At 25.6% G+C, this 24,925-nt stretch overlaps 1 pseudogene; it reads left to right on the forward strand.

Annotated features, from left to right (window-relative positions):
• LOC146719793 (uncharacterized) overlaps window positions 1–24,925 on the forward strand; it is a 31,731-nt pseudogene continuing 6,806 nt past the window's right edge.

Raw genomic sequence — 24,925 nt, forward strand, 5'->3', positions numbered from 1 at the left:
ATGGGAGCTGCGGCCTGCACTCGTCCTTCCTTGTGGGAGGCAAGCAGGTTCGGTTACGCTCTCTGTCTTAGTCTTAGTCCTCGTACACTGTGGATTATGGGAGCTGCGGCCTGCAATCTGTTCCTTAATCGGAACTGGCAGGTTCGGTTACGCTCTCTGTCTGTAGTCTTTAGTGTTGTCGCTAGTCAACCTCGTTGTCTTTTGTTGTGGGTGAATTACTATCTTTTCACCCACTCTATGTGGTTCAGCCTCTGCGCTTTATATGTTAGCCCATTGTGGGCTGGGCCTGTGGTCCCTAATCAGTTTGGTCACGCTTGTGGTAGTGTACATGTTGTGCATCGTGTTCCAGTTTTGTGATGTCCCTGTGACGTCTCAGTCTGGTGAGTCTATGTGACGTCTTGTCAGTCTGGTGATGTCAGTGTGACGTCTTGTTGTTTATTGTCGGGCGGTTTTCACCGCTTCCGTCGGGGACGGCATGAGTGAGAAGTGAGGGCTCCAATCTCATTGCACGCTGTCCCTGGGACGAAGAGAGAAGGTTCGGAACCCGGCTCCCTCTTGCTGCCCTCTCCCAGGTAGGGAGAGTGTGCACGGAAGAGTGTTACCTGGAGAAACACCACCTTCTTCCAGGGTGAAGAGCCCCGAAAGGGGTCATGGCCGAGGGTGTCCACTGGAAGTTATGCGAAAGCGGTTCCCGGTGACAATACCCGTCAAGGCAAGGGTTTCAGTGAGGTTTTAGGTTTGAGTCAGGCCACCTCCTTTAGAGGTGGAGAATCCCCACACACGCCTTCTGGGTCCTCCCTCAGGACCCAGTCAGTACGGTTTGTTGGTTAAAGCAAATTTCCTCACTATAAAAAAAAAAGAAAAAAAAAAAACCGCCAAAGGTGGCATTATACAACAATGGCAATATACCATTTGAGTTACAAATTTTAAATAACACAATAATTTCGACTTAGGAAAATAAAAAATAAAAAAATTCATAAATTCGAGCCAAAAATTAAACTTTGTGATTTTATTAAATACCTCAATCGCATCTGTAATTTCATATATTTACAAAAAGAGAATATTTCTAATATTTTACATATACACATAAAAATTTAAATTAAAAAAACATCTCTTTGTATAATATTATAAAATTATTTTTATAAATTTCATTTTATATATTTTTTATACCTTTTTTTTTTCATTGGTAAAATGTATGTGTGTGTTTTTGTGTTTTTAATATTAAAATTTTTTACAGTATTAGAAGGATAAAATCAAAACTAATTTTAAGCATTATCCCTAAAAACCCAAATTGAAAAAAAATTTTTGGATGCGGATCATTAAAAACGGTATTTAAAATTTAAAGGAAGTCCACATTGTTAATTTTGTAAAAGATGATTATTACGAAATGGATATCCAAAAGGGTGACAAAATGAAATTTTTTGGAATAAATGAGAAATACGGGTATACAATTTTCCCAAAAATCAAAATATTTTAATTTTTTTTTAATTATATATAAAAACCCAAATCAAACTAAAAAAAATTTTCTCTCAAAAAAACCATCACCTGCCCATATCCCTTTCATTTCACCCCCCCAGGGTACGTAAAACCGCACCCTTCATTTACATATAAACCCCACTACATTTTTCCAAAATTTCAAACCCAAAAATCCCATACCCAAATCACACTCCCACACATAAAAACCCCCCAAAAACCTTTTGTAAAACTGACCCCACCCCCATTTTAAAACAAAATGTTTGGGACACCTACACATACTTATCACACTTTTGCATACCCATACACATCCCCTTTTTCACATACATTTTAAATTATACGGAATTTCCCATTTCACACCCCACGTCCCCCAATTTGCGTTACCCATACACGCACACACACTTCACTGAATTTTTTCTTATACTCATAAAGTTTTCTCTCTCTTTTTTTTTAAAATTTAAATCTAATTTTAAAACATATCACAATATTATATGAAAATACAAAAAAAATTTAAAAGATAAAGACGGCAATAAGACCCCAACTAGGGGATGCAGTGCTTTATCCTAACAAAACAAAATTTTTCTTTAAAGGATTAATTTCCTTTCCCCCAAGGACCCAAAATTTTTAAACTTGGTCACGGCCAAGTTTTAAAATTTTAAATAATCTCATATTTGAGATTTAATTTCAAAAACCCTTTCACCCCCCTAGGGAAATAAGTAAATGCCGAAAAAAATATAGATCCAAAAGTCGCTGAATGGGGAAATCGAACCCGAGAACCTTCGTTTTCCCGGGGCGACTGCTTTTCCCCCAACTGGGGCTTTCGATCCTTTCGTTTCCATCTTTTCTCTGCTAAAATGAAATAATGTTGATAACAAACGCTTTTAAACCCCAGGTGTACAAATTAAGATTTCCCAAGGCTCGGGAATAAAAATATTTTTTTAAAGATATAAGACAGGAAATAAGAGCCCCTCGCGGATGACATGCGTTATCCAACGAAAAAAAATTTTTCGTTGGGATTAAGTTCTGTCAAAAGGGCCCAAATTTTTTCCCTTGGGTCACGGCCTTGTGCCCCGTTTTAAAATCCTAAAAAAAAATTATTTTTTTTAGGAAAACCCGCACTGTCATCCGCGATTTGGCTCTTTTTGGGCCTCCTTATATCAAAAAATTTATTTAAAAATTAAAAGGCCTTTTAAACTTTTAAATTTTGGGAAAATCCAAATTTTTATACCCTTGGGAAATATATTTTAATTACTTCAAAAAAAGATTTAATAAAAAAATAATATATAAAAAATATTTAATTGATGTGGGTATTTCAAGGAAAAATTTTAAAATAGGGTTAAATTTTCAAAAAATTTTTTATAATTTTTTTTTTTAGTTTTTTTTTGGGTTTTAAATGCAAAAAAATAAAAATTTGGTATATTTTTGAAACGAACCCACCTTTCCCGAGGGCCACGGCGGCTGGGCCGGTCCCAAAGGATTCGGGAAGGGGGGAAAGACTCAAAATTTGAAAATGACCACGGTTCCCTCGGGAAAAATAGAGTTTTATTGGGGCCCCCTTTCCCGTGGTTAACCCGGGGGGGAATTCAAACCACACTCCACGTAAGTTAATCGGAGAAAAAACGCCCAAATGAACGGAGGGGGGACACCTTATTACTAAATTACAATAGGAAGATTGCGGACAAAACCGCGACCAGACTATACGGCCCGGGGGATCGACTTTTTTCAAAGAATTGAGGGAAAATAGAAATTTTTTACGGACGAGACGCGACCAGATTTAGGGACGCAGCCCACATTACTTAAATTTTCCCCAACGGGGACACGCGTCGGGCGCCCTGAAAGGGAAAAACTCCGTCGGGCCCCCGGACTTTCGGGTAGGCCCGGTGACCGAAACTCTCGGCCTACTCGACGAAAACGTCGCCCCCCCGGGGGTGACTTAGGGAAACAGGACCCGGTGACCGGGACCGCTCGGCCTCAAACGAAAACCCGCTCGTCGGGGGGGGTGATTTACGAACAGACCCGGGGGACCGAAAACGCTCGGCCTGCACACGAGAACGCTCGGGGGCCCGGGGTGACTTACGGACGGGCCCATTGACCGATAACGCTGGGCCCTTTCACACGAAACCTCTTCCCCGGGGGTAAACTTACGGACAAAAACCCGGGGACCGAAACGTTTCGCCAAACACGACGAGAAGCTCGTGGGCCCGGGGTGTTTTAAACGGAGGGGAAACCCGGGTGACCGAGAACGCTGGGCCCTGCCGACGAAAAACGCTCTTTGGGCCCGGGGGGGATTTAGGGATAAAACCCGGGTGACCGAGAACCCCCTGGGCCCTGAAAACGCCAAACGCTCGTGGGCCCCGGGAATTAGGGGGAGTGTCGGAGTTGAGGAGTGTTTCCCAAATACCTCGGGGCCCCCCGGACGGCTGGTGCCAAAGTCTCCTCCCGCCGCTCTTTATACCCTTCGGCCCCCCCACTCTCCTAGGTTTGGGGGGGTTAAAGTGCCCGGGGGGGGCGAAAAGCGGTTTTTTAAAACGTGTTCGGGGGTGGCCCCGAAAGGGGCCCGTTTACAGGCGGGGGCAACTATGACGGCTAATGGGGTTTCGTCACAATTTAAATAAAAAATTACAGGCCCCCAAAATTCGCAATTGGGAATTAAAAAGCGTGATTTTTCTTTGCCAAAAGAACAACTTTTTCCCCCTGACAAAATTACGTCTTGAGCCCCTTTTTTAAATAAAAATGTTTTAAACAAACGAATGAGCGTTCTAGTTTCACTTTTTTTTAGGAAAAGCGGTGCGCGAACGGATTGCGTAACCCATGAAATATATACAGATAAAAAGCTACTTTTTGGAATATATTTTTTTAAAAATTTTTAAAATGGGGCCCTTTTCAACCCAAAAAAGTTTTTAGAACTTTGGAAAAATAAACTTGGATTAAAATTTTCCATTTTTTTTAATTTCCCAATTTTTTATTTTTAAAATCGTTAATATCTTTTGGGAATTTTTTCAAAATGAAGTTTTTTAAGTTAAATTTTGAAAAAAAAAATTTTTGATATGCATATTTAAATATCTTTAGCAAAATAAAAAAAAGCATACACGTTTAATCCCACCCGCCCTTCGTCGGGTGCCCCTTTTCTTGGTTCTTTTCCCCAAAATTTAAGCCCGCTCACCATTAATTTAAAGCCTTCTCAAAAAAAAGAAATTGCTCAGACCAATTTTCCCAAAAAAAAGCTTTTTTCTTTTGACACGAAAAATCACGCGGGTACTTTCCCAAAATTTTTTGGAAAAACCTTTTTTAAAAGAAAATATATATACTTTATTTTAAAATTTGAAACTGTACCCTAACAATAAGTTTTAAACTGTTTCAAAAATTAAGACATTTATCCCAAAGATTAAGAAAAATATTTTAATTTTAAAAAATAATAATAAATTTGAAAATTTTAAATTATTTTTTTTTTTTACTTTTTTTTATTTTTAAATTTTATTTTTTTTTTGTTTTTTTTTAATAATTTTATTTTATTTTTTTTTTAGTACGGCATACTTAAGGGATCCCGGATGCCCCTTTTTTTAAATCGACAATGATTTTTAAATTTTTCTGCCCCAAAACCCCTTTTTTTTGGGTTTTAATAAAATAAAAAATGTTTTTTCCAAAATTAAAAAAACACGAAACAGAAAAAAAGGTGGGAACCTACTTTTTTTTATTTTAAAAAACAAAAAAAAATTTTTAAAACCTAAAATTTTTTTTCCCATTTTCTGTCTTAAAACCCAAAAAAAATTTTTTAAATATAAAAGTTTTGCTGTTTGTACGAAACAAAATAAGATAGGTTCCGCTAAAATTTTGAAAAAGTATTAGAAATATTTTTGATATAATTTTTAAAACCAAAAATAAGAAAACGGGGCAAAAAATTTTCACGAAATTTTTTTGTATCGTCATTTTTAGACATGTGTGGTGTTTAACCTATAAATTGTATATGTGAAACGTCCCTATTTTTTAGATATTTTTTGGTGCTAACCATGGGAGTTGGGGCCGTCTCTCCGGCCCCCCCTTAACAGTAAATTCTGTAAAAATATACGCAAGATAAGGGGCCCAAAATTACGCAAATGAAAATTTAATTAAAAAGGAATAAAACCCCTCTAAAAAGAAAAATAAGGATAAAGAAATTTAGCCAAGAAAATGAAATTTTAAATATAAAATATATAATAAAAATTAAAATTAATGATAAAAATAATAAAAATAAAAATAAAATATAAATGTATTATATACAAATTCTAAAACTGGCAGATCCAAAAGGGAACCCATGGATCCCCTTCCACTTAGAGTTTCCTTTTTTTCAAAAGTTTTATAAAAAAATGTTTATTTAAATTTTTTTGGGCAATGTTTAAATTTCCACTTTTTATTTCCAATCAATTTTTGATTTAAAACCGTTTAAAATAAAAAAAAAAATTCTATTTGATCTAAAAAAAAATTTTAAATTTGGGGGCAAATCAAACCCCCTTTAAACAAATTTCTGGATCCGCCACTACTATTTACTATAATAAAAATACCCAGAAAAACCTGTTATTTTAATGTTTTTAAAATTTTTTTTAATTCCCTTTGAATCCTTTGTTGAGGATTTTAGGTCAAAAAAAAAATTTTTAACAAAAAAATTATTTTGAATCTTAATTAGTTTTCATTCCTTATATGCATTTCAGGGAAAAATTTTGAATAACAAAATATTAAGTTTTGGTTTTCGCCGGGGAAACCGGAAAACAAAAAAAAAAAAAATAACATTAAAAACATCATATTTATTTAAAAATATAATTTAAATTAAAGGAACCCGGAAAACACAAAGTAACAAAAACATAACATTAATGGTAAAATTTTCCTTTTCACAATAAAATTTTTTTGGGGCCAAAGCATTTTACTTTTGCATTAGATTGTTGAAAAGGAAAATTACATAAATTAATTTTATATTACTGTTTTTTTGTGTTTATTTAAAATTTAATTTTATATAAAAAACCATATTTAAATATGAACTTTTAACGTAACAACTTTAAACTTTTACTTATTCCCCCTAAAAAACAACTGTTTAGGGGTATATATTATATATATATTTTATATATATATAAAAATTATTTTTAATATGTATATATAATATACTATTTTTTAAGACTTTTAAAATGTAAAACCCTTATTTTTTTAAAAGACTTTTCTTATTCTGCTTATTTTTTCAAATTTAAAAATTTCCAAATCTATTTCAAAATTTTCCCTTATTTTGAATCTTTTTTTCTTTTGAAGAAAACGAAAAAATTTGGGTTTTTTATTAACCCAATAAATAAAATTTAAATATTAAATAAATATAAAATATATAATTTTTATAATAATAAAATTTAAAAATGTTTTATAACTCATTATAATTTTATAAAAAATTTTTAAATAACATTATATATATTTATTTTTTATCAAAATTTAAAACAAAAAATTATATGTAAAACCCCACAAATTACAAAAAAACCCAATTGTTTAAATTTAAAATTAAATTTTCCATTCAAAAATATAAGGGGTTATATAACACTTATAAGAAGAAGAATATAAAATAAAAAGGGAATTAAGTTTTATAAAACATGCTTTTAAAATTTTGTTATTTTATTAAAAATTATAACTTAATATTTTAAATTATTACTTTGTGTTTGCTGGGATTTACATATATTTTTTATATAAAATTTAAAATAATGTTTTAAATTTTAATAATTCCATTTAATATAATATAAAAATATATCCCCAATATAAAAAATTTTAAAAACTAAAAATAAAAATGAAAAAATTTATTTTTTTTTTACAGATTTAAAAAAAAAAATTTCGATGAAATAAAATTTTTCCCATCTCCATGTTTATTATTTATTAACATTACATTTCTTTAATTTCCCGAAATTTATTTTCTAAAAATTTTTTAGTTCTAAAAATTTTAAATAAAATTCTTGAATGTAAATTAATTTTTTAATTTTTTACTTTTTTAAATTGATTAATTTTTAATTTTGTTTTTTAATTTTATTTTTTTATTTTTTTTATTAATTTTATTTGTTCATTTTTTTTTAAATTTTAAAAAAATTTTAAACTTTTAAATTTTTTTAAATAAAATTATTAATTAAATAAAAAATAACCTTATAATGCAAAAAATTATTAAAAAATTTAATTTTTCAAAATTTGGGGTTATATAAAAAATTTTTGGGTGTCAAAATTTGGGAATGAAATATTTTGTAAACCACAAAAATATCTTTTTGCCAAAAATTTAAATTGGGAAAAACCTTAAAGGGGGAAATTTCCGGGGGGGTTAAAAAAAAATTTTTTTTGGGGGGGGGGGAGTTTCGTGTTCAAATCTAAATTTCCCCTCAAAATTTTTGAAACAATAAAAACAGAAAAAAAAAGGGGGGGGGGGTGTTTTGTAAAAAAACCCAAATGGATTTTGGGTTTTTTTTTTAGTTTTCTTCAACAACTCCGGGGTAAAGACTTTTTTACTCTTTTTTACCCCAAATTCCTTTATAAAAAATAACTTCATAAAATTTAAACTCTCATAGATGTGAAGTGGGGGAAAAAAAAAATAAAATGTATTCATTATTTAATATCTTTATCAGAAAATCACAGTCGGAATTACAATAAAAGGACGTGAATAATTTTTAAAAGTTCACCCCTCTTGCTTTTTTTCAATAATTTGAAGTTTTGGACAAGTAGAAATCCCCTTAGTACTAAAACAATATATAGTAGACTTTTCTTATGAAACCTCTTCTCTATTATGAGTATTAACCCTAAAATATTTTTCCCTTTTTTTCCCAATTTTTTCTCAAAATTTTAATTTGGGTTTTTCTCCCCCTAAAATTTTGGGGTTTTTTTTTAAAAAACCAAAAACCTTAAAAACCCAAAATATAAAAAAATAAATTAAATGAAAAATTATTTTGTTTTCACTTTTATTGTTTTTAATAAAAATTATACAAAACACCCCATAGTTTTCCTATTAATAAAAATTTTAAAAAATGTTTAAAAAAATAAAAAATTTTAGATTACAAAAACACACAGTTAAAAAAAAAAATTCTCTATAAATACATAAATCCCCAAAAATTTAAATTAATTTTTTAAATTTAAATTTTTGTAATACCTCTTGTGCAATGGTTTTCATCATTCATTGGTTCCCAATCCATTTTTTGCGTGCGTGCGCGTCTCGTGTCGAGCGCGTGGGGTCAACGCCCCTTTTTTAAAATTTTAATTAATTTATAAATTAGTAATTTTAAAATTTTTAATAATTTAAAAATTTAAATTTTAAAACTTTAAAAATTTTAAAAAATTAAAAATTTTAAATATGAGATATTAAATATGTATATAACCGAAAAAAATAAAATCAAACGGCACCAGAAAATTTTTTTTTTCTTGCAGCTATAATGCGTTAAAAAAATGTAAATTAAAAAGGGATGTCAAGGAATTGAAATATATTTTTATTTTCAAACCAAAAAGAATTAAATTTTCTAGCTTTTAAAAAATGCATAGGATTGCCTAAAAATATTTTAAAAAATTATCCCCAAAATAAAATTAAAGGGTTTTTTTTAAATAAAAATTTTTTGTTTAAAAATTAAGTGAACACAAAGATCCAAAAATTTAAAAAAGTTTTTATTCTAAATTTAATAATTAAAAAGTACTCTAAAAATAGTATATAAAAAAAATACAATTAGGTTAAAGTTTTTCGGATTGGTTTAAATACTAAAGAAATTTTCATATAAAATATCATATAGTTTAATATGTTATATATACCCAAATTTTATCTTACTTTAAACATATGGGCAAAAATTGGGCATTTTAAATATATCCTTATAAAACATGATCATGTTTCTTTTAATCTTTTAAATTTAAAAAAACATGGATTTAAAAGCTCTTCACTTTGACTCACAATCAAATAAATCAAAAGTTTGATTTTTTTGTATTATATTTATTTATTTAAAATTTATATTTATTTTATTTATATTTTTAAACTTTTGCATAAAAAAAATTTTTTTCCCTTAAAACTTAAAATGCATAAAATCCCTGAATATAATATAAAAAATTTTTTCCATCATTTCTTTCTTTTTCAACGCCCGTATAAGACTGATTCCTTTTTTTTTATATTTAATGTTCTAAAAATATTTTTCCCAAAAAATTTTTTTCATAAAAAATACGAAAAATCGAAAAATGTTTTTTAAACTTTATAACAATATCATTTTTAAAATCAATGCTAAAAAATCTTTTAAAAATTACCCTAACAATCTTTTTCCAAAACAGGAAAGTGTATTCCAAAGAGTCTTGGGGAAAAAGTTCTATTTCCGCGACAGTGCTAAAAATTAAAGGGAACGGCTTTCCACCATAAAAACAAAACCTCCACCCAAAAAACCTTTTCTTTTTGGCGTTTCCTTTTACAAAAACCCACGAGAATATTTTCCTTTTTGGGGAACGGAAAACTGAAATCAGTTTATCTATCTCTTATCGAATAACATAAAAGGGAACCCCTCTTAAATATTTTTATAAAATGAACCCTTTGGGAATTTTTTAAAATCTCGTAAGTCGAACTTTTTTTTTTTATAAAATAAAAATAAAAATAATAATAAAAAAATTTTACCCCCCCCCAATTATCTTTTTAACACCCTTTTTCTTCCCTTCTTTCACTTTTTTAAAAAAAACCCTCTTTGTCTTCTTTTTTTCCCTTCCTTTCTTTTTTTAAAAACTTTAAAACTCAAAAAAATATATAACAAAAAGAAATCAATTTTTTATAATATTAAAGTTTTTAAATATCAAAAACCCAATTTTCAAAAAAAGGAAACTTTACCCGGGGGAACTTATCTGATGAGTAATTTTGAACCCTTTCCCAGGAAAAAAAAAACCCTTTACCTTTAATTTTTAACATAATTTTTTCCCAAACCCGGGGGGTTTTCTAAAACCCTTTGGGTTTCCCAACGTAAAAAAGCCGATCTTCGCGGACGACATTTTCTCCAAGTAACCCAACGAAAAACCCAATCCATCCCCAAAAAAGGGGACAAAAATACTTTCGAGATATCCCGAAAAAGTGTAAATGCCCTTTTCAGATGGACTAGCACGCAGCGCGGCAAACCGCGCGCCCCATCTTTAAATAAAAATTAAATTTAAATTTAACTAATTTTTAAAATTTATTAAAAAAATTTAAAAAAAATCTATTTCTTATTAATTACAAAAATAATAAAATAAAACGATAAAAAAAATTATTATATAAAAAAAATTTTTTTAAAAATTTTAAATTTTAAATCAATTTTTATTTCAATGTCATTTTTTGATATCATTAATATAATAAATTATCAACCATTCTTTTTGGTTTTTTTTATTATAAAGTATTTTTTTTAAAACATAGTTTTTAATTTTTGTAGTGATTATACCCCTTTAAAAATGACTTTCAACGAATCCCAAAAAACAAACTCTTTAAAAGCTCATATATTTTGCCCGTGTTTAAAAAATTCTTTTTCCGAAGATCTTTTGGGCCATCTTATCGAAAGTTTTCCCTTGTGAATTTATTTATTGTCATAGCGAAGCCAATTTTCGGGGAATTTTCTTTTTTAAAAGTAAAGGGTATAATATTTTCACAATATAAAGTTACGATTAAAAAAACTATTTTTTTCCCATTTTTTATTATTTTTTAAAAATTTCACAGCGTAATAATTATTTTTTAAAATCTAAACAGAAATCTGGTCCCAAATTGCAAAAACCCCTTTTCGCTCATCTAAGTTTTCTAATAAGCATGACAAATTTTTTAAGTGTTTTTTTTAAGCGATTCGGGGGGGGTGGAAGCACGTTGGATTTAAGATTTGAGAAAATTCTATCTTTGGGTTTTCATATTATCTTGATTACTCCAGTTTCAAAATTACTATACTTGTAAAAAAACTCTTTCTGTCTTTTCCTCCAATAAATTTAAACTACTTTTAAATTTATTTAAATTAACATCGACATTTTTTGGAGAAAATAACGTAATTACCATATTTTATATTTTTTCTTTTTTAAAATGTCCCCGGGCCCTTTCCCTTTAACCCTTTCCCCCTTTTGCTTTTGCTATCATTTTTTTTGAATATGAATATTACCCTAAATGATCCTTTAAAGAACCTTCCCAAAATTTAGAAAAAATTGGGGAAAATTTCTTTTTCCTGGGGTAAAGTTTTTCATATTTTTGTAAATGAAAATTTTTTTAAAAATCTTCATAGTACTAAATTTTTTATTGAAAATTTAAAATTTTCCCAAAACGCGTAGCTTTTTCTTTTAAGGTAAAATTGTCTAAAAAACCCTCCCCCAAGAAGAACGTTTTTACCACCAAATGTAAATCTTTTTGGGCTTATGTCGCGAAATGTTCGACCCATTTTTCTAATCCCTACGGGGTGCCAAAAGGAAACTTTCCGTCTTTTAAAAAAAACATCAATTTTTTTAAAATTTTTCAGCCCTTTGTTGAATTTTAATTTTGATGTAGAATCAGCAAAAAGAGGACGGGGAACCCAAAAAATTTTTTGTATTGTTTTCCCTTTTGGGAAAAGTAATTTGCAAAATCCCGGTAAACCCCCATCGTTTTAAATTTAAATTTTTCCTCTATTTTTTTAAAAGGGAGATAATAAAAGGTTGTAAAAATAAAAAGTTTTCCCAATCCCCCCTGGACCACCAAATAAAAACATTTATCTTTAAATTGTTACTTTTTTTCTTTTAAAAATACCCTCAACAATTTTTTTTTTGTTCGTTTTAAATTTTGTTCATATTTTTCCCCCTACCTACGTGTATCTTTTTTAAATTTTGTTTTTTCCGTCGTTTATTTGGGGTTTTTCCTATTTTTTGTTCAATTTCGGAAAATTAGAAATATTTGCCCCTTTCCTTTTAAAGAAAAATTAATAATAAAAATTTAAAACCCTTTCTTTTTTCCTTTTGTAGGCCCCAAATTGTCTTTTTAAAAATTTCCGAATATTTTTTTTAAACTCACCCCAAAAATTTTTTTGGGATGAATGGTTACGGAATCAAAATTCGTACGAAAAAATTACGAAGCCCCGTCTTGGCATCACCCAAAACCTTTTGCTTCATTCTTTGCCCGATCCCATTCTTCATCATCTTCAAATGATTCCAAATGCAAAACAGGCACCGTAAAATTTTGGGATGTATCCGTTATTAACTTTTTTTAATTCTTAAAAATTTGTAGCCCTTTTAACGGTAGAAAAAGTAACGAAAAGAAACAATTCTTTTTGAGATGGGCTAACGGAATAATACGCCCAATACAATTGAAATATTTTGACTTTAAACCCCAACGATTAATATTTTTTTCCCCGTTAATTATAATTTTTTTTTAAATACAAAATTTGAGAGGGAAATATCCTATAAAATATTGTTTTGTTTCCCTCATCTCGGCTTTAAACTAAAAATAATCTAAAACATTTTTACTCTTTCTCCCAGAAAATCTTATCACTCATTTTTAATATTATCATCTATTATAACATTATTTTTTTAAAAATGAACCGGAAAAACAAAATATAGCGTAATTTTTTTCTTGAAAAGGTTTGCTTAAAAACCCCAAACTTGCTTCCAGGGGCCCACTATCGAGCTTCATAAATTTTGGAGTTCACCATGGTTTATTTTTTTATCTTTTATTTTCCCCAATAACTACAGTGCACATTTTTCCCTTTATAAATATTTTTATATAAATTTTTCCCAGATTGTACTTGATACATTTAAACCCTTAAATGACTATTAAAAAAAATTAAGAGCTTTTGGTTTAAAAAGGGAACAACGTATCGTTTTAAAACCAACATTCGTCAAAGGGGGGCCCCCCCTTTCCCGTACAGCAACCCTTATTTCTTCACGATATTGGGGAAAACCACTTCACCATATTTTTTAAAGGTCAAAAGGGTTTTTGGAAAATTTTTCGAACATTTATTTTTTTATAAAACCCCAAATTTTCCACATGGCCCATAAATTCATATTTTTTAAATTACAAATTATGTAAAATTTCCCTTTTCATTAGGACCGGAATTTCTGCAGAAAAAAATTTTTTCAACTTTTTCAGAATTTGATATCTTTCAATTCTGTTTTAATGAATCAAAAATGTATATGTGGTAATCCCCGTTTTTGGAAAATTTTTTACATAACCCTATGCCTTTAAAAAATTCACCAAAAAATTTTTTTTCTAAAGTAACACATTAAAAAAATTTTTTTTTTTTATTTAAAACCCGAGCCCATATATCTGGGCCCATCTGCAGGTTGTTTAATTTTGGGAAATAAAATTTTTTTTAATTTTTGGGGCCCAAATTTTGGGTTACAAGGCTGTAATAAAAATATCCGGGTTTTTCCCTTTTCCGAAAAAAGCCATCGCATCTTGATAAAATTTTTCAACATATTCCCGGGGGAACCCCCCAAAAATTTTGTGGAAGTATAATCATTTTTTCCCAAAGTGAAGCATCGTTATTATTTTGGGGTATTTTCTAAATTTTCAAAATTTTCCTTGATAAGTTTTTTGCTCGCAATTTTTTTTGATTCTGGTTTTTCAATAATTAATTCGGCTTTTTTATTTTTAAAATAACTATCTACCACCTTGTTTTAAAAAACCGTCTTCCCAAATGGGAAAAAATTTAAAAATTTTCAAAGTATAGCTTTCGATATTTTTTCTATGCCCGCTCTACTTACTCGTTTTTTCTATTTTTTCTTGTAAATTATCGGGGAAAAAATTTACTAACCCCTATGGGTAAACCAAAGGGAAAAACCCCTGGGTTTACATTTGGGGTCCATTTACAACTTGTTTTAATGTTTTTGTATTTTTTTTTATAAAATTTTTTACATAGGTTTTTAGGAATTTCACCTCTGCTGTAGTAGAAAAAAAAGCTGCAACTTCTTTTCTTTTTTCCCTTGTATCCGGGCCCCGACGTGCCCTTTTTTGTTAAAATCCTAATTGTAATTTCCCCTATATTTTATCAGATGTTTCTGTTGCCAAATTTTAATTTTCTTTATTCATCCTTCCAAAAACGATTGTGGGAAAAAAATTATTTTTTACGCATTATTTACTATTGATTGTAAAATTTTTTTTATCAAATTTTAATTTCGATGAAACGCCCTTCGGGCGCTTTATTATTTCTACGATAAAAGTTGACCCTTAAAATTTTGGCATTTCGTTAAGGGAAAGGATACAATGCAGTATTTAAATTTTTAAAAAATTTGTCCTTGAATTTTAAAAAAAAAAGGTCCCCGTCTTTTTCGCACTGAAAACGGGTAGTTTTTCATTAAAAGATGCGAATGAAAATGTGTTATTGTAACCACGAAAACGTTATAAAAAAGGTTTGATTTTGGGAATTTTTTCCCGTAAATAAAATTCCAAAAGGTTTTATATGGGGGTTGATGTAAAAAAAAATTTAAATTTAACATCCCTTGGGTGCAACAATGTTAATTTAATTAAAACCCTTTTTCCCATTTTTTCAGAAATTTAAAAAGTTTTTTCACCGCATGATGCAATAATTTTTATTTCTCCCCAATAAATTTTTTAAAAATATTTTCTAATTTAAAAAATATGAGGGATATTAATGTTCGGTACCTTTTTTAAAACTCGGTTTTTTTTATTCCCAAATGTTTTGTTTTTCTTATATTTTATATTGTAAATTGGGTTTTGATTTTTCTACTCTATTATCATTATAAATTTTGTAAAGGTACTTTCTGTGAAATTTAAAACAATTTTTTAAACCATTATCATTTATTAAAATATTTGATGTGCTAGGTTTGAAAAATAGCATTGCTATTTAAAAGGGGTTTCTAAAAATTTTAAATTATAAACCTTTTTTGTTTTAAATTCATATTATTTCTAGTTATATTTACTTTTTTTAATATTTAAAAAATTCTTACCAAACATTTATTGCCTTTACTTCCTTTTTTTATTTTTTATTACATTAAAAACCTTTGGAAAAAGTTAAAGGATTTTTCTTGAATGTACTTGCTTTAGTTTATCTTTTCATTTACTGAATATTAATTTTTACTTTTTTTTAGTATTTGCTTTCCTTCTCGTCTTTTAGCTTGCTGTTTTTGCCCTTTTTTTTTCGTTTTTTTACTTGATTTCTTCTTCTTCCCTTTAATTTTATCGAAAAAATTTTTTTTTAGGCTAATTAAAATTTTTTAAATAATTTCAATAAAAAAAAAAAATAATAATAAATTTTTTTTTTTTTTTTAATTTAATATTTATTTAATTTAATAATTTTAAAAATTTAATTGGGAAAAAAAATTTTTAAATTTAACAAATTTAAAAAAAAAATAAATTTTTAAATTTAAAAATTTAGATAAGTCAATTTTAAATTTAAAGCTAAATTTAAACAAATTGAAGTCCAAATTTTAATATAAGTCCCAAAATCAATTTTTAAACAAATTAAACTATTTTCCAAATTTAATCAAAACCAAATTTTAAATTTAAATCAATGCAAATTTTTAATCAACAAAGTCAAATTTTAATCAAAGTCAAAACCAATTTTTTAAACTAAGGGCCAAAAACCAATTTTTAATTTAAAGTCAAAGTTTATTTTAAAACCAAATTTAAAACAAAATTTTAACCATTCAAAACCAATTTCAATGAAAAAAAAAAAAAAAAAAAAAAAAAAAAAAAAAAAAAAAAAAAAAAAAAAAAAAAAAAAAAAAAAATCAAAGCCACTTTTAATCCAATTCAAGTCAATTTAAAAACCAAGTGAAATCATTTCAAACCAAATTAAAAGGGCCAATTTTTTTAAACCAATCAACAATTTTAATCCCAAATTTAAAGCCAAAAATTTAATCCCAATTCAAATTAAATTTTAAAAACAAACAAAATCAATTTCAAAAAATAAATAAAAACATTTCAACCGTAAAAATCAATTTTAATTTTTTTCAAATTAAGGGTTTAAATTTTTAAATTTAAAAAAAATTTAAAAAATTAAATAATTTTAATAAAAAAAAATAAAAAATTTTAATTTTTAAAATTTTCCGGGTTATTTTCCATTTGTTTTTATCCCGTTTTAATTGCTAAAAAGAAAATTAAATATTAAAATAATTATGTTTTTAGTAAAATTTTTTTTGGGTTTTTAATTCAGAAATTTAAACAACCCCAAAATTTTTTTAAAAATCGTATTTGAAAAAACTTTTAAATTTAAATTTCACATTAAAATTAATAATATTTTTGTAAAATATTTTATACCTTTCTTTCTTTTTTTTCTTCTTTTTTTTTTTTTTTTTTTTTATATTTTTTTTGCTTTTTATTCCTTTTTTTGTCGTCTTTTTTTTTTGTATTGGTAAAATTTTCTTCTTTTTCTTTCTTTCTTTTTCTTCTTTTAATTTTTTAAAATTTAAAACTAAAAATATATAAATATATAAACATTACCAAAAAAATAAATTTAAATTTAAAACATATAAAAATTAAATCGTAAATTAAAAAGGGTATGGGGGCCCCTACCGGATGTTGGGGCTTTTCGTTTATCACCACCAACATCCGCGTACGGCCCCCATAGCCTTTTATTACAGTTATTTTAATATTAGGAAATCCAAAATAGGGCCTTAAAAATTTGTATTTTTAATATAAATTTAAATGTTTACTTAAATTAAAAAAATACCCTTTTTTTTTATCATTTTTTCCCTTTTTTTCTTTTTTTATTTTATATTGTTTCTTTTTTTGTTTTTTTGCGTCTTATTCGAAATTTCAATTTAAAAAAATTTTGTTTTTTTTCCAAATTTTTGTTGTTTTCTTTTAAATTTGAAAACTTAAACAAAAGGGTAATTGGGATATTTTTTCATTGTATAAAGAATAAAATAAAATTTTCAAAGAGAAGGACTGTAAAATATTGTATCTTATTTTGTATTTTTTTATTTTGTATTTGGGAATTTTATTTTTTTGGTTTCCAAAAAATAAAATTTTTAAAAAAAAATTGTCGCTCTCAACAAAAAAATTTTTTATAAATACTAAAGCTAATAGGGTTTTGTGGGTTTGAATTTTTTTGTCATTTTTAAATTTGGTTTTTGAACCAATTTCCAAAATACTAAATTCCTCTGCTTTAAAATCTTTCATTATTAAAAATTTCTTTATAAAATCAGTTATATTTGGGATATATGTGTATGTGTGTGTTTTTTTAATATTTGTAAAGATATTAAATTAAAGGTTTAAAAAAAAAAAAGAATTTTAAAGCTTTAAATTTTAAAAACCGAAAAATAAATTTATACATTTTAAATGTTAATTTAAAAACTTTTTTTTTTAATTGAAAGCAGAATTTTTTCTTTAATTCGTGTTTTACCAACCCAAAAAACACAAAAATTGGGGAAATTTTAATCAATCGATGAAAAACCTTTTCTCCTTCATAAATTTCCAAGAGTAACAATAAAATTTTTTTTTCTTTTTATTAATATTGTTATTCTATAAAAATTATACCTTTTTTTTCCCCTTTTTCTCTTTTTTTCCCCCTTTTTTATATATTTTTTTTATTTTTTTTCTTTTTATCTTTTTTTTTTTTATCTTTTTTTATTTTAAACTTTCATAAAATACATAAAACAAAAATATTAGGTTTTTCGGAAAGTTCGTTTCAATTTTTTTAATTTGGAGCGCGGGGGGAAAAGGACTTGTGCAAAGTTATCGGCGGGTTTTTCTAATATTATTCGGGGGATTTTTGTGCACAAGATCTTTAAGAAGGGGGTTTCATTTAATCTTTAAGAACGACCAAGCAAACTTGATTTTCTATATTAAAAACGCCAATTTCGACTCTTCGATTCATTTCGGGAAATTTTTTGGAAATTCACAGGCACTCTAAAACATTAAAAGAAACCTGAAAAGAGATTTTTTTTTATATATGTAAGAATTTTGCCTCATTCAGACGTTCGCAACTTGTATCGAAGAGTCGAAGTTGGTGATTTTAAATAGAAGATCAACTTGCTCTGGTCGATCTCATGAGATTAATGAACCCCTTTTTTTAAAATCTCGTGCACAAAAAAACCCGAGAAAACCCTTAAGAAACTCCCCCAACACCTTTTTCACAAGCTTTTTTCCCCCAGCCAAATTTATTTTAGAAAATTTTAAATTAAAAAAATTGGGGCGCTCCAATTGGGAAAAAAAAATTATAAAAACTAAAGCTAAAAGTTTTTTTTATTAGAAAAATTTTTTTAATTAAAATGATTTTGACCACAATTTTAAAATACCAAAATTTCCCTTCTTTAAAAAAAAATTACATTATTATTTTTTTCTTTGATAATATGCCGTTTTTATTGTGTGAAATTAAAGGTGTGGGGGTGGGTGTGGAACATATTTTAATATTTGAATTTAATTTTAAAAAAAAATAAATTTATGCTTTTTTTTTTTTTTGAGTAAAAATAATTGGTAACACTGAAAAATTTTAAAAACTTTTTTATTAATTGAAAGCATTTTTTTAAATTTTTAGATTTGTGTTTTTTCGCACTATTTTTAAAATAATTTAAAAAAGCCCCCAAAATTTCGGGAAAAACAATGAAATCGATAAGGAAGCCCCCCCCTTCTTTATAAATTCCAAAAGTAAACAAATTTTTTTAAATATTTTCGTTTATTTTATATATATATATATATAATAACCTCTTATTCTTTTTTTGTTCCTTCTTCTCTTCTTTTTTTCAATTATTTCTATATTTTTCTCTTTTTTCTCTTTTTTTTTAATATCTTCTTACTTTTTTCTAATAAAATTTTTTTACTTATTTTTTTTTTTTTTATTTTTTTCTTTATAACATAATTGTGAAAACTTTTTTTGAAATATTTTTTAAAATTTTTTGAAATAAGTCCCTGAAACCCAAACCACGAGAAACCTTTGAAAAAATAAATTTTTTAGAAAGGAAAATATAATATTTTTTCTAAAAAAAAATTTTTCAAAAAATAATTGTACAAAAGAAAAAGTAAAAGTAATTCCCCATTCCTCTATATAAAAAGCGTTAAATTGGTAATATGAATAATATTTTAAAAATTCTTGGTTAAATAGATAAAATTTTTTTTCATATTTTTGAAAAAAAAGTAGGTTAAAATTAAACTGAGATCAAAATATAGAAAAATTCCATGTCTAAATTTTAAGATCGTTTAAAAACATATTTCAAACCCAAACTTTAAACCTTTTTTTTTCTTCAGAGAATTGGGTTTTTGATTGGCCCTATTTCAAATGTTTTTAAAAAAAAACCGGGTCCCTTTTTTCAAATAAATGAAATTTTTTTTAAACTTTTTTTAACTAAAATAAATTTGTTTTAAAAAAAATTTAAACTTTTTTTTCGTGTGTAAAACAAAGGGATTTTAAAGAAAAAATTAAAATTTTTTTGAAAGTTTTCCCCTAAACATATTGCATTATGCATTATTCTTCTAAACATACAGTTGCTGTAAAACAATTTTTTTTTTTCCAAAATTTGACCTTAAAATAAATATAAATTAAATTTTAATAATGTTTTAAAAAAGATTTTCCCACTCGTTACAAAAAATAAATAATGATGTTTCAAATATATTTTTTAAAGTAAAAAACAATGTACTTTAAAGAAATAAAATTTAAATTTTTTTGTAAAAATGTTTTTTTTAAGCTTTGCATTTCACAATTGATAAGATTTTAATTAAATAATTAAGCACAAATTTTTCTATTTAAAAATAATTAGAGAAAAAAATATACCCTTTATTTTAAAATTTTAGTATCTTTTACCAAAAAATTTTTGAAACCCCCAACCCAAATTTTTTGTCCCCAAAAAGGGTATCTTTTTGGGTTACCCTGAGTAAAATTAAAAATAAAAAACAAAAGATCGATAATTTAAAAAAAAAAAAAAATCCCCTTTGATTTGCAAAATTTTTAATTTTTTTTTTTTACAAACTGCATAGAAAGTATGAATGATGTTAAAAACGGAAATAAACCCCGATTTTTAAATCTGTTTAAATATAATTTTGGGCCCCGATATCTCCCGGGTTTAAAATTAAAAAATGGGAAAAATTTAATTCCCTTTTCAATTATAATAATCAACATTATATAACCCAAAAATTAATACAAAATACCTATAAAAATTCCCCTAATGGGAATTTGCTTACGAAAAAATTTTACATAAAAATTTAAATTTTTTTTCTAAAATACTTATAATAACCAAAATCATTTTTTAAAAAACCCTTACTTTTGTACCCAAAGGTGAATTTTTTTTTTTAACCCTCATTGAAAAATTTTATTTTCTTAATTTCCAAAAACATAAAAAATTTTACTTGATACTTATATAATTTCTTGAAAAGTATATAAAAAAAACTTTAAAAAATTTAACTTTTTAAAAAACACGAAATTTAAAAAATTATAACCCCAAAAATTTTGAAAGCATTAAAAAAAAAATTTTTTTTAAAAAAATTTTAAATTTTTTTTTCCCCCCAAATTTTTTAAAAAAAATGGGGAAAAAATCATTATTTTTTTTGAAACATTTTTTCGGGTGGTAATTTCCCAAATCTTCCAAATTTGGAAAGTTTTTTTTTTTCAATTGGCTTTTACCCAAAAATAAAATTTTTGAAAAGGGTAACCTTTCCTCTCCTATTTTTCTTTATTTGGGTTTAAAGAAACAATCTCCAAAAAAAATACGGGCATCTTAAAAATAAAATTTTAATATTAATGACAGTTTTATATAGTAATTAAAATTTTTTTAAAATTTTAAAAATTTTTTCATCTTCCTTTTAAAATTTTTCCCTAACCTTTCATTCAATCATTTTCCCCCCTTTTCAAAGTAGACCTCATTATCCTAATTTACTATTTGGGATCTCCCAAATTTAAACATCTTATCTGTAAGGATCCCAGCCAATTTTTTTAAAAAATTTTGAAATTTTTTTTAAAAAATTCCCTTTTAAAAAGTATCCACGTAAAAACTGAAAAAATTTTAAATTAAAAATTTTGTTTATCCCCAAGATTCATCTTTAGTTCATCAATTCATTTTTTGTTTTCCACTGTAAATAACGAATTGACTTATAGAAAATATTTAAATCTCAAATTTAAAAAAACAACAGTATAAAAAATAAAAAATTATGTAAAAAATATGTATAAAAAAAAAAGATTTATTAAAAACTATAGGTTTTCATATTTAAACGTAAATTTTCATACAAAAATTTTTTCGTATTAAGAAAATAAAACCCCGGGTTTTAGTAAAAAAGTATATTTTATACCCTATAAAAACACTTACTTTAATTATGCATTAAAAATGTTGAGGGGACTCACACCCCAAATTTCCCCTAAATTTTGGTTGGGAACCCCCTTTTAATGTTTTTTTTTTTTAGGGCAAAATTACCCAAATTTTTTATTGGGCGGTTGGTCAAAAAATTAGGTTTGATTGGGAAATGTCCCTTGGTTTAATTTAGGGATTTTTAAAACCCTTTTTAAACCTTTGCACCATCAATTTTTCACAAACTTTCCAAAAATTAAAAAATATTATTAAAATTAAAAAAAGTATATTAAAATTTAAAATTATTCTAATACTAAATGGTTTTTTTTGTACTTTTTTTTGGAAAAAACTTTTTTTTTTAAATATTACCAAAAAAAATGATAATAAAAAAATAAAATTTTTTTAAAAGTAAAACAAAAAATTAAAAACAAAAAAGTATTTGCCCTTTTCCCCGATTTGGTTTTATATAAAATTTATAAAGATCAATTTCTTTTTGTTCCCGGCAACAAATTGAAAGCCCAAAGTTTTTCGTTTTTGTTTTCCCCCAAAAATTTTTAATTTAAAAATTTTATAAGGGTTGGGTTTACCAACTATCTTTCGGACCGTCCTTTTTCATCGATAAATCCCCAATTTTTTCTAAAAATAAATTTTTTTTAAAATTTGTAATAAAAATAATTTTTAATTTTTTTTAATTATCAACCGCTAAAAATTTTTTTTTTAATTTTCAAATTAAAAAATTTTGTTCTTTTTAATTTTTTTAATTAAAACAAAGATAATTATTTTTTATTTAAAAAAAGAATTAAAAATATATATATAATGTTATCACACAACATTGTTAATAAATAATCGAAAAGAAAATTTGAAGGGCATTGTGGGCCCAAAAAAAATTTTATTTAAAAAATGTATTGTTTTATCAAAAATATATTTAAATTTTCCAAAAAGGGTTTTTTTTTAAATTATTCTAATAAAAAAATCCCCTTTAAAAAAAAAAAAATACAAAAAATAAAGAAAGCTCTAAATATCAAATTTTCTGTAATATTTTTTTTTTCCAAAGGTTTGATTTTATAAGTTTCATTTTATATAATTTTTGAAATTTAAATTTTAAAAAAATTCATTATATTGTAGTACATTTTGTTATTAAAATTTTTCGTTTTTAAAATTTAAACTCATAAAAAATTTTTTTTAAGTAGGGTTTAAAACTTTAAGAAAGGGGGTAAAAAATTTTATAAAAAATTATACAATTAATAAAAAATTTTATTAAATTAAGTATAAATTTAAAAAAAAAAAACCCCACGTAAATTTTTCGAAATTGGATCGGGTTTCCCACATTTCACCTTTCCCATTGGGCCCAAAAATAAAACGTCCCCCAAAAATCATTTTGGATTGAAAAAGTAATTTTTCCCGTCTATTGACCCTTTCCCCCCTTATTACTTTTGATTTTTGGGGTTAAAAAATTTTTCCCTTTTTTTTGCAGGTTTCCGAATGGGCTTTTTTTTTTTTCCTTTAATGTCCCGCGTATGTTTTTAAATATTCCCGTAAAAGATAGCGTAAAATCAAATAAAAATATCGGGATTAATAAAATATATTTTATAAAAATTTTTGTCGCAAGTTACAAAAAATCTTCCCTTTAAATTTTGTAAAAGTTATTATTTGGGGAACCTTTTTAAAAAAAAATCGGTAAAAAGAAAACTCTTTTTTTTATTGAAAGCGTTTTTTAAAAATAAATTTTCAATTTTACTAAAAAAAAGCTTTTCAATCGATTTTAACAAAAAAATTTTGCTATTCTCGTAACATAATTTAAAAAATTTTTAAATAAAAAATAAAAAAATTAATAAAAAAGTATATTAAATAAAAAATTTTCTTGTTTAAGGGGGGGATTTCCCTTTAAAAATTAAAATTTTGGGAAAGAATGTTTTTTTTTTCCCCTTATTTTTTTTTTTATCCTTTTTATGTTGGTTTAAATTTTTCCAAATTTTTTTTTTCTATTTCTTTTTTTTTCCCCTTTTTTTGTTCCTTTTTTAAAAAAATAAAAAAAAAAAACGTTACTAAAAATATATCGCATAAAAAAGGGGAAATTTTTTGTTAAAAAAAAGAAAAAAAAAAAAAAAAATCGCAAGAGTTTTATAAAACCCAAAATTTAAAAAAAAATCTAAAAAAATTTAAAAAAAAAAATTTTTTTTAAATTTTTTAAAAAAAAATTTTAAAAAAAATTTTAAAAAAAAAAAATTTAAAAAAAAAATAATTTTAAGTAATTTTAATTAATTTTTTTTTTTTTTTTTATTATTTTTTTTAAATTTTCCCTAATTTCCCCCCTCTTCGGGGAAACCCCCTTAGAATTTAAAATATGTTGCTATTTATAAAGAAAAACCTATTTTTTTTTATCGTTGCTATAGAAAAATTTGATACGTTAAAGTTGTTTTCTAAAAAAGTGACGTGAATTATAGATTTTCAATTTTTAAATAGTGATTTTAAAAAACACAACTTTAAAAGTAAACGAATTTTTTTATGCCAACCCCATAAACCCCCCTTGTTACTTTTTTAAAACAAACAACCCTATCTTTTGCAAATCTACAGGGGGTTCGGAAGAAGTAGCTAAAATTTTTTGATAAAATTTTTAATAATTTTTTTTATAAATTTTTATACATTATAAAAATTTAATAATTATTACCTTAAATTAATTTTTTTTAAATTTTAAAAATTAAAAATTTTGTTTAAAATTTTTTTAAAAATATATTTTTTTAAAAAAAAAAATTTTTTTTTTTTAAAAATTTTTTCGATATTGTATTTCTCTCTTATAAAACCCTTTCGATTTAATTTCTAAATTTTTTAACCCAAAAAATTTCACTTTTTGCGTATATTTTTAGTATACGTTTTTTTTTTTTTAAGTTTTTTTAAAAAAAGGAACGAGGAAGAAAAAAAGAAAAAAAAGAAAAAAGGAAAAAGTTAACCAACATCAAAAAGGGTAAAAAAAAATAATGGAATAAAAATTCGTCCCCAAAATTTAAATTTTAAGGAAACCTCGCTTAAAAAAAATTTATTAAAATACTTTTTTTTTATTAATATTTTCATTTTTTTTTTTTAAATTTTTAAAAATTGTTACAGAGAATAGCTAATTTTTTTTATTAAAAACGATTGATACTTTTTTAGTAATAAATTTTTCATTATTTTTTTAACTGCTTTTTTATATAAAAAAATTTTAAATTTTAACCGACTTTTTTAAAGTTCGCAATTTTAAAAATCTTTTACTAATTTAAATGGAAGAGCTTGTAATTGCGACATAAAAATTTTTTAAAATATATTTTAAATTTAAACACGATATTTT

Source organism: Nylanderia fulva, unplaced genomic scaffold (genome assembly GCF_048542155.1).
Source record: "Nylanderia fulva isolate GAGA-0341 unplaced genomic scaffold, ASM4854215v1 Scaffold860, whole genome shotgun sequence".
Taxonomy (NCBI): Eukaryota; Metazoa; Arthropoda; class Insecta; order Hymenoptera; family Formicidae; genus Nylanderia; species Nylanderia fulva.